Source organism: Passer domesticus, chromosome 1 (assembly GCF_036417665.1).
Source record: "Passer domesticus isolate bPasDom1 chromosome 1, bPasDom1.hap1, whole genome shotgun sequence".
Taxonomy (NCBI): Eukaryota; Metazoa; Chordata; class Aves; order Passeriformes; family Passeridae; genus Passer; species Passer domesticus.
In genome coordinates this window covers 32,373,756-32,385,295 of record NC_087474.1, presented here as the reverse complement: position 1 = coordinate 32,385,295, position 11,540 = coordinate 32,373,756, and positions in this window count along the sequence as shown.

Sequence of the window (11,540 nt, the reverse complement as noted above, 5' to 3'; positions counted from 1 at the left end):
CAACAGAATTGGTTTTGGAGAGAGTGTTTGTATTTCCATTTGGCCCAATCTAGTAGTTTTTTGCAGGGGAAGGGCTATATCACTGTTGCATGAATGTCCTAAATGATTGAACTGGGGGACAACAGGAGATGAGTAGAGGCTCTGAGCAGGTTGGGATATAACAGCTATATATAATTTAAAGGATTATAAGGTCTTGTTCAACCAAAACAAGTAGGTTGGAAGCTGCATGGCATGGAGGCAGGGTGGAAGTGGGATGGTTGGAGATCTGACAGTCGGGGGGGTGATACAAAGCCACTGAGAACAGAAGAGTATGTCAGGAGGTTCATGTCTGATGTGGCTGTTTGAATCATCAATTGCCAAGCAAGGCTGTGAAGATGCCAAGTATTTGTGGGAGCCAGATCTTAATAAAATGAGTGAGGAGCTGAAGGAATTTGTTAATAAATACACAGTTATGGTACATGATGGTGAAAAGCACAAAACACATCCCAGCCAGAGAGACTGGGGAGTTCTTTGTGATAAAACTGTCAAATTTGTAGGCTGGTGGTTTAGGGGGTAACAGGAACAAAGTGCTGATACATTCAAACAGAAAAGTGACTTTGGCTTTAATCCATAAGCGTGCAAATTTAATGCCTATTCATGGACCAATGTAGTTTGGTGTAACTCATTCTTCGTGCTCACTTAAATGAACTGGAAAATGCTACTTCTTAAATTGGCAAGTACGTGATGTGCAGGTTGAATATAACTGCAGAGATATTTACTGTTACAAATGTACTCTCTAGAATATTTAACACAAGTGCTGTGGAGTAAAATCTAGACCTAAATTACATGCTAGCCATTCTCTCTCAGACCACGAGTGCTGTATTTTAGGGGGACACAGCACAGGCAGCAAGCTGGGCTGCAGCTCTGGAGCAGGTCTCTCAGGTGACAAATAAGGCTGCCACCAGTAGGGTGTGTTGGTGGTGTATTGCCCACAGCACTTCAAATGGAGCTGTCTTTGGACTTGTCGGGACTTCTTTCAAAGCCATTACAATGGCCATCCCCACAGTATTTTAGAGGAATGCTTGAAGAGTGAGGAAAATTATTTAGGGGGTGACAAACCTAAGAAAGGCTGGAGGCAGTTAATATTGACTTAAAATGAAGAAATAACTGATTGCATAAGCTGAAAACACAAGTGAGTTTCTGTGCTTGATGTGTGTCCAAGCCTTCTGCTGAAGATGTGGACAGTCCATTGTGTATTAACAGTCATGCATAGTCTTAAGTGTTTGTGTAGGCTCATAATTAACATCATCCAGCCTTCTCCTGACAGAACTTGTTTGATAGAACTTGTTTTTGTTCCTGCTTTGTACTGAAGTGCCAGACGTACTGCTGCAGTAGCCCTCTCTTTTAAAGGCACTGCTCCTCTTCTCACTTTGCTGAAGCACTGATGTGCAACACACCAGCAGGAGCTACTTATTGGGTTTTGGAGCTGGTGACTGGGCAAAGCTGGTGCCTAGGCACCTTTAAAGGCATTTAAATGAGGAACTTTGAAACGAGTGATATGCTTCTTGTTAAATCTACATATTGTGTAGTAGCTTCTTGAAAGTAGTTACAGTTTTTGCTTTTGAACAGTCATTGTCCCCATTCAAAAGTGCAGAAAGTTAAATGCTATTTATTTTAATGTAAACACCAGAGGAAAAAGTAGAGAAGGCACCACAGGGGTTAAGCTGCTCACTAGCTGGAAAAGAAAGGAATGGTAACAGGTAACAGCCAAATGCAAAATGACTGGTTTTGGCCTGCAGTGTTTTAGCAGAGAAAAATTTAAAAGGCGGGTGAGAAAGGCTCTCTGCTAAATAATTGCAGTAACAAGACAGTCCTGCACATGGCCATGGGCAAGATCAGCACCAATAATCTTATCAGTCTTGAATTTGTATGTCATACTGTCCCTAATGAATAAATCCCTCGATATGCCAGAGATGTTTATTGCGGATACATCTCCTAATTTTCTTAGCATTGCTTCTCAAAATTGTTTTAGGGGACAACAAAGAAAAAAAATCTATCTTTTTACTTTAGCACTTTCAAAACAAAGAGGTGTCTGCATTGTATTGCAAGTTACTCAAAACTGATCTTCCCTGTGTTTACTTAATTTCTTATTCTTGTGTTTAAATCAGAACAGCTCTGCCAAGGAGAGAGGAATTGAGGAGTTATTTTGTGAAAGGGTCAAACTTGTCTTTTTCAAGGAATAGATACTAGACTACAAATGGGTTATGAAACGTTGCTTAAGCCACTACTAACCACAGCCTAGCAAAAGGGGAACAATAAAATCTCAGATTCCCTGTCTGGATTTGAACTGTGCAATCAGAAAAGTTTCTTAATGGTGGAGTTGCACAGAAGACAAAAGAAACCCCAGCACTGATGTGTTTGCTGGAAAACAGAATAATCAATTAGAAGGGTTTTGCTGACATAATTCAGAGTTACAGGGCTTTCCCCACCCCGCTGCCCCCCCTTTTTTAAAATTAACATTATCTTAAAACCTAAACTGGATATAAATCCATATCTGAGTTTTAAGGTTTGAAATTAAAACCACAACCCCATAATCTTAATTTCTTCATAGAAGGTTTTGTTCACATTTGAAAGCTGCTAAACAAAAAGCCACACTACATTCCAAAGGAAATGATTCTTCACCTTTAAATATAAAGATCCTTAGCTTTAGTTATTTGTAGTATGAGCATTATTCATCTGAGCTCATGCACCAGAATATTTATAACTCAGAACAGGAGAAGTGAAAGACATCAGATGTAGAGAAATATTTCCCTCTTCAGTGTTAGGAGGAATTTGGCTGCTTCTGTTCATTAGTGAAGGCTGTGCAGCAATGCTGTGCAATAAGTGATGTCGTGGCAGCTTGATGGTTGGTTTTGTATGATGTAATAAGGGCCACCCTGCAAAACCAGCCTTTGTTTAAATGCCAGTCAAACAGGAGAGGAAACTGATCCCAGCACAGAAGCAAACTGCTTTTTGAATCACTTTTGCTTCTGATGCAGCTCAAATCAGAAAAAAATATACATTGTGAGTGAATGACACAACTGTATCAGGGCCCTTGCTCATATATCCATATATCATATCTCATATATCATGTAAACACTGTGCACACCTTTGAAAATTTGTCCAGATGTCTCAGTGTGCAGCCCCTTTGAAGCTTGCAGTCATGCTAGTGGGAGCAGGGTGGGAACAACAGCAGACAGTGGGCAATGCATTTTCAAGACTGAACCAGAAAACAAGATAAATGTGCTCATCCTCAAGAGCTCTATATACATATGTGATAGCATGATACTTCTTTGGGGAGGGTTTATTTAATTTTTCACCTTATAAAACTGACTGAGTGATGAACACAACAAACTGTTTGAAACACAGAGGACAGATGAAAATCAAAGCTCAAAAGACAATTCCCAGGACTGAGTGTCCATTACCATTAATTTTGTTAATCTGCTCTGTAACTTCTTGCTTCATTTGTCTTTCAGTCCTTTCATTGATGGATATCTGTTGAACTGAGAAAAATCCATGCTGGTAGTAATAATAATAAAAACAATAATAATAATAATTGTTATTATTGTGGGGGTTTTTTGTTGTTTTGTTTTGGGTTTTTGTGATCTACAAGACTCATAAGTGTATCCCAGTCCTTCAGCAGTGGTACCATCAGGCCAGTAGGGTGTGTCCCCCCCAGTGACAAACTGCCTGTGGCAATGGTCACAATTTTGTCATGTACTTATGCAGTGGTAAGTAACAAAGGCTTCCTAGTGCTGCTGTAGAAATAACACCACCAGATCCTAGCAGTAATAATGAACTCTGAAAATTAAAGTGGCCATCTTCAAACCCAGCTATCCTTGGCATTAAGGCACTAATCCTAATCAACCTGGCTTTATTTCGTGGTCAACCACCAATAAGAGTATTAAGTGAACATTAGATGTTATTAAGCTCATTACACAAGTGATGAAATGCCACCTCTCCTCACATTAATTGGGAAGGAACTGATTTTTTTGTTGCAGTGAATGAACTCAATTAGAAGTCTTACTTTATTACCAATGGCAAAATGCTGTAGGTGCTTTTCTTTCTCTGAGAGCACCCCAGCAGAGTTTCTCAGGGAAGAATGAAGTGTAGCCAGGGTGGCCTTTGTCAGTTTTCATGCTGACTCCCTAACCACCTCTTGCAGAAGCTGATCAAGATCCTTCCAAATGTCATTAAGAAATTCGTGCAGCCTGTGGGTTTGGCATTAATTCTGTTCATCCATTTATTCCCCAGGCCAGGAGCTGGGATGTATGGACCAGGCAGGATCAGTGCCTTAGTTCAACTGGGCTGGATCTTCAGTGGGATAAAGACCAGGCCTGACCTTCAGTCATTGACCTTCAAAGGCCATGATATTCATCAGGATCCATAGCAAATGGGGCTACTGGACCCCAACTGCTCAGCCATGGCCACTTTACGTAGATAAAGAATACCATCACACCTCTCCCTCCCACTCAGCCACTAGAAAAAAACTTCTCTTCATATAGCCTGACTGGGAAGACATTCTTGAATTAATTTCCTTCGTTCAACAGCCTCTTGAGGGTTTCAGATCCCTGAGGGGACTTTACCCCATTAAATACTCCTTGTAACACTCGCTATTCCTCACCTCAAGGCCTATAAAAATTACACTTTTTCAATTCTTCTGCTGAACTGCTTCTGTCTCATAAAAAAACATGTTCTTCCCTACAGTGTAGAAATTCTCCCAGTAATTCTAGCCACTTGGCACTGAAAACAAAAGCTAGTGTAAATATGCAGTGATATTGGTTACAGAGGGCTAAGAACCATCCTGCTGAAGCTGCAGAGAAAGACAACATAGGAGTTAATGTTCTCCTTATCTGGAAATGTCAGCACTTGATAGGAATCATTTGAGGCACTTGAAACTGGTTCCATTTTGCAGAAACTCAAATTAGCAACCCACAGAGCACAACACTGAAGCAAATGGCTGCTTTCCTTCCAAGCTCTCCAATATAATTTGTGGAGAAGACGCTTTGCTCCCTCAGGAGGTCAGACAGCATATTTTCCAGTGAAAGTCTAGAAATAAGGGAAAAAAAATCTGAGAAATCCTTTGCTAGTGCCAGTATTTTAACTGCATTCTCACATATACAGGCTACTGGAAAGCATTTAATTTAAAGATCAGCCCTTATACTTTTCTATGGTATAGGGGAACTGAATCTGAATGAACTTGAAATTTAGTTTCAAGTAATCTACTTTGAATGTACTGCTAAGCTAGGAATTGCCTAGATATGATTAATAATTGGAAAGGAATAATTTCTTGGGAGAAACATTAACTAACTACACTCCTTTCTTTTCCTTACAATTTCTTAGCTCAGAACAATTAGTGATGTCTTTACTACCTATGACTCTTTGTATTTAAGATTTTAATATTCTTCTAAAGAAGAGCTAATACAATGCATTAACTTTTGGGCATTTACTGCTAGCCTTCAGTTTGGGGGGAAGAAAAAAATTAAACAACCTTTTGCATACTGTAAATGATATAATTCATCATCCCACTCATACGAGGTTTATGTGACTGCTATCATGTGTGCTGATTTAGGACACTGATCCATCAGTTCCTGTGTTCCAGGTTGGCAGGTGGCTCTGTGTTAACTCGTTCCTCATACGTCCTGGGAATGCTCCCATCAGGAAAAATTCCCTGACGCTCACTGAAGAGCTCAGAACACATCTGTTCTTGAGCGAAGAACATGCCTTAAATCTACAGACTGTGTGAACAAAGATTGCAAGAAAACACAAAAAGCAAGCTTTATCTTTAATAATGCAAAAAATAAAGTTTAAAAATGATGAATTCTGTAAAGAGTGAAACAAATATGCCCAGAATATCCAGAGACTTCAGTCAGTGATCAGTTAACTGGAAATAATGGCTACATTTCAGGAAATGTGAAATATGATTCAATTTGTTTATGCCTCAGGTGTGGCACTTACATCTTCTAGTCATTACCTGGAAGCTTTGTAAATATTTTAACACTCAGCCTGTCCTTTCTGTATGCAAAGTGCCAGATCCTCAGCTGCTACAAGATTTGTAACTGAAGAATGTCTGTAATGAAGCATATTACATACAATATATAATTTTATTTTCATGTCTGCTTTTTGGTACCACATTTGGTATTTTGAGACAGTCACTGGCCTGAAAGCCTACCCAGGCACCAGCCATCTCCAGCTGTTGGCAGAGCAGTTTCAATGCTTGGCCACAAGCTGGGGACAGGGACAGCTTGGGCCATAGGTCCCTGGAGGCTGGGGCAGCATCTGACAGAGTTATTCCTGTGGATGTCCCTCTCTGGGTGCTCAACACGCTTTGGCCACCCCACAAATGGCACACAACATTTATGCACACAGCCAAGGTCAGCCCCAGAGAGCTACTGCTGCTGTCAGATTCCTTGAGGCTGTCACTGCTTCCTTCCCCTGTCTGGGACCCTCCTCCCACAAAGTGATGAGGCTAAATGCTTTCCACATCCTCCAAAAAATTATAGCAGTGAAGACCCTGCCTTGTGCTCACACCCCCATCTTTGGAGAGCTCCTCCTGGGTGCTCCTTCCCACTAGAATTCCAGCTTGCTGCTTCTTTTTGAGATTAGCTGTGGAAAATCAGTTTTCACACAGCTTTGGTAGGATGTCCCTGTCCCCTGTCTCCTTAGAGGGAGAGATGAAGAAGCTCTAATGATATCACACCTGGCATAGGGGGTGCCATTCTCCAGCCTGTGGGGCCAGGACTGTCAAGGATATGGCAGGGTTTGGCACTGGAGCTGGGTAAAATATATAACCATATATATAACCATATATATAACCGTATGGAGTTTACATAATATATAAACCATATAACCATAAAGAGTTGTATGGGGAAAAAAGATATTTTGGGATCCCCCAGCTAGGTTATCAGTCTGCATGGAGATGAGAGTTCCCACCAGAGATCATGTGTGCCTGGAGCCAGCCTGGATCACTTTAACTAAAAAATACAGAGATTCTGTAAAGTCTTATTTTTTCCCCAAAATTAAATTCAGGGAAACTCCATGGGTATTGAGAGTAGTTACTGCCTTCATATGAAGAACTTTGCTTTTTTATGTGTCTAATAGGATCTAGGTTTTTGAGATAAGGCAAACTTGATTGATTTCTTTCATCTGTGGGAAATGTAATTTCTAAGTCACCCTTATTTTGGTCATTTATCAGATCTCAGCATCCTTACTATCTTGTAGTGTTGCTTTTATGGAAATGCTGCCTAGAAAATGTTAGGCAAAATTAGTTAATCTCATCTAAATGCATTTGGCATAGGGCTTTGGTTTGAAGCAATTCTTAAAAAACGACAGTTTTATAATGTAAGTGGTCAATTTTTCATCTAGCTCTGCTAACTGGCTCTGTTATAAAATGAAGAAGTTGTCATGACCCCCTAAAACAAATCAGTAATGCAAAGTAATGAGTGATAGCATAAAGCAGAGCAGTTTTCTTTCCTGTTGGGGAAGAGAACTTCATGGGGCCATCAGTCTGAGGCACTCATGGGGCACCAGTGGAGCCCCATGGGAGCAGGGGCTGGAACAGGACTGTGGCTGTCACAGTGTCACAGCAGCAGTGCTGGGACCACAGATGTGATTCATGGCCCTCAGGAATGGGGGTGAAGGCTGCTGAACCCCCTCAATATGCCCTCAGTGTTTAAAGAGCAGGGGATGAACCGTCACAGGGGAACACTACAGACTTACCAGATGAAAATGTTCTTGTCTCTTGGTCTTGGTGTATCTGTCAGAATATTTTGCAATCAATGCCTTGCATCTTTTACCTCTCTTTCCTGTTGTATTGATAAGAAATATCTTAGTGGATGCGAGAATGGAAGGTGAGCACTTCAGGAGATTTTGAATGAGGCATCCCTAAAAAGTCAGTTTGCGGAGGAAGAGAACTCCAGTGCTGGGGGCTAGCTTTCCTTGGGCCATCTCTTTGCATTTGGAGAGAAGCTGGTGAAGGCAGAGCACCATTCTTGCTGCAGGAATGAAAATGGGTGTGTGAGAACATAGCTGTGCTATTGATGCATCCCAGTGAGGCATCCTTCACACCATCTGCACTGTGGATGGGAAAAACTTGTCTGGTTCTAGTGCTGGCTTTTTCAGTGATGTGTTGAGTGTAACCAGCATAGATGCTTGTTTCCTTTTAGTAAAATTGATGTCCTGAAGGCTTCTCTTTCCAAAATACAACACTGGCAATTACTCTCTAAACTTTGAGGCTTGATGTGTTATCGCTACCTTTTCAGCAGTTTTGAGAAATTGTTATTCCACATCAGCAAGAATTGCTATTCTGGTTCTTTGGAAGGAATTTGTCACTGCTAACGATAAAAAGTGACATTTAACAAGGCATTTAAGACAGAAAAGCTATTGCCTAGACCATTTACATTTGTCTCAGGGAAGTTACATGAGGCACTGTGATGCTTCTTATGAAAAGCTTTGCATATTGTAGTTGGAACCATGTAGGTCAGAGAACAAAAGAGTTAGTCTTTGCTAGCTAAGGAATAGTCTCCTTTTACCAAACTCTCCACCTGGTGACCTTTCAACCCACACTTGTTAGCAAAGATGATAGCTACCTATTGGGACACTGTTTTATGCAAGCACAAAGCAAACTGGCAGATAGCTGCTGTCCTCCTACTCTGCCCTGGTCAGGCAATTCAAACCTTGCTGTCAAGTGTATTTGGGGCACTTGGACTCATGGTTTAGTGGTGGACTTGGCAGTCCTGAGTTAATGGTTGGACTCAATATTAAAGGCATTTTCCAACCTAAATTACTTTATGATCCTTTTGCATAGAAATCCTGAATTACTCAGTATTGAGATCAGCAGGTTTACATATGTTCTCCACTTATTCAACAATTAAATGTCCCATCATCCACTTAGAGAACAAAACCAATGCACCTTGCTTAATGATACATTATAAAAAAATGAATTAGTGCCATGAGCAGTTTGTTAGCCTCACAGGTGGGGTTGCTGGATGATGTGAATCTCAACAGGAGCCATCAACATATAATTGCAGCCCAGAAAGCCACCTGTACCCCGGGCTGCATCAAAAGCAGTGTGGCCAGCAGGTCAAGGAATGTGATTCTCCTCCTCTTCTTTGCTCTCATGAGACCACACCTGGAGTACTGCATCCAAGTCTGGGGTCCTCAACACAGAAAAGACATGGAATTGCTGGAGCAACTCCAGAGGAGGGCCACAAACATGATCAGGAGGCTGGAGCACCTCTCCTATAAAGAAAGGCTGAGAGCTGGGGCTGTTCAGTATAGGGAAAGTCTGTGGGGACACATTATAGCACCTACCAGTGCCTAAAGGAGGCCTACAAGAAAGTTGGAGGTGGACTTTCTATAGCAGCATGTGGTGACAGGACCATGGGAAATGGCCTCAAACTGAAAGAGAGAGTTTGGAACTAGGTGGTCTTAAAGGTCTCTTCCAATCCAAGCCATTCTCTGATTCTCTGGTTCTGGATTCTGGATTTGTAAATATCTTATAATAATACAAGTTATTTCATAGGCTTTCAAAGGATTTGCTGAACATGGGAGGCAGCTCTTGGTTCAACAGAAATTTCCCTGACTGATTCTGAAGAAAATGCTGAAAGATGTGTGCTTTTCAGTCTTGCGTACATTTAATTTTTGGAGAAGCTACCTGTGGGTAAGTCAGAAGGGCTAAGCCCTAAGATCTGGATCACAAAAATGCAATTTTCTTTGTGTGTCCTGGCTATTTTGTCTCAGCTCTTGGTCTCCTAATATGTGGTCCCCTTAGCACTGATGGCCACTGGTTTGGTACTCTTCACCTCTTCATCTTGAATTCAAATCAACACATCTCCTGGGACAGTCTCAAACAGCTGTTCTAGAGTAGCACCGTTCTGTCCCAGTCAGAATATATATGTATATGTGCTAGCCAGAGATCAAAAACTCTGCATTTCTTTTCCACCTGAGCCACCTTGTGGGCCCTTTTCCTATAGCAAAAATGCTACTTTTAAGAGAAAATATACCATTCATGGTGTACAGTTCAGAGCATTGTAATGGAAACTGAGGGAGAAAATAGCAGTACTGTAGGACTTGACTCATGACTGCTTGACCACCAGGCTCTTCAAGGACCTGTGTGAAGTGAATTAACTTGTTTTGACGTAGTTCCTAGAATACCAACAGCTCCACACACACACAGAAAACCCCAACCCCCCCTAACAAAAACAACAACAACAAAAACAACCCCCCCAAACAAATCAAAACAAAACAAAAACACAAAAAAAAAAAAAAAAAAAAATCCCTGGAGAGTCATGTCCAGACACGGACATGGATATGGATGTGGATATGAACCAAATACAGGTATGGCAACAGAACTGATCCCTTGATTATTGTTCCTGGTACTGCCAGGACTCTAAAATACGTTCAGCCAAGTTCACCAACAGGTTGTTTTTGACACTGCTCTCACAGGGGAGAGACGTCTGGGAATTCATTAAGTTAGGTTTAACATTACCTCCAGCCCCTCACAGAGAAGCCTTTCTGTCCCTGGAGGTGGGAGCCATCTGTTAGGGTGCTCTCCTCCTTATCATGCAAAGTGCCTTGAGTGGTGCCCCGGGGACAAGAGTGCCGGGGAAACTTAAGCCAGTGAAAATGCAGTGGGTCCATGTGAAAGGGTTTTCATAGAATCAGAGAATGGTTTGTTTCAGAAGAGACCTTTAAAGATCACCTAGTCCAACTCCCCTGCTGTGGGCAGGGTCATCTCTCACTGTAGCAGCTTGATCAAAGACCTGCCCAACCTGGCCTTGAGCACTTCCACGGCTGGCACTCCACAATTTCTTCTGCAAATGAAAGTAAGCATTTAACAGAGAGAGATTTCTGTGCCCTTCACAGCCACCCAGCTGAGGCTTTGTTACACCTTTTTTTTCACAAGCAAAGATCATTCAGATGCTTCTAGGCTCCATCCTTGCTTTTTTGAATCACTTTAGGCAAAAATTAGGATGAACAATGCCAGCCTTCAGAAGCCAACACGGTGTGCCCCTGTTTGGGCAGGGGGGCCTCTGATCTGCTGCTACCACATCTCTGGTTCCTCTGAAAGGGAAAATGCAGCAACAAAAGTATTCTTGATGATGTTCTCCCACCTGTAGTGGGACTGTTCCCAGGTCTCCTTTTGAGGAAAAACGGTCTTGGTGCAGCCATGCTGCTCGCGAGGTGAGGGAGATGCTCTGAACACACAAATATGAGCAGGGTGTGTTTGACTGCACAGTCAAAGGCGAGGCCCCATAAAAATACTCCTGCAGTGCTGCACCTGCCAAACCCAGCCAGCGAGGGGTGGGATCTCCAAAGGTTTATTTATCAAGTTTCTGGATGGCTGTTGAGCGGTGGAGGAGGTTGGACTGAGTGCTGCTAGCCATGGCAGCACTTCTGATCAGTATTTTCAGTGACAAGGAGCAAGGTGCTCACTATAACCCTGGCCAAGGAGCACAGGGTTAACACTCAGCTCACTGTGCTTTGGTGGTAAATCCAGCAGCTGGCAGTTTCCAGCCTTT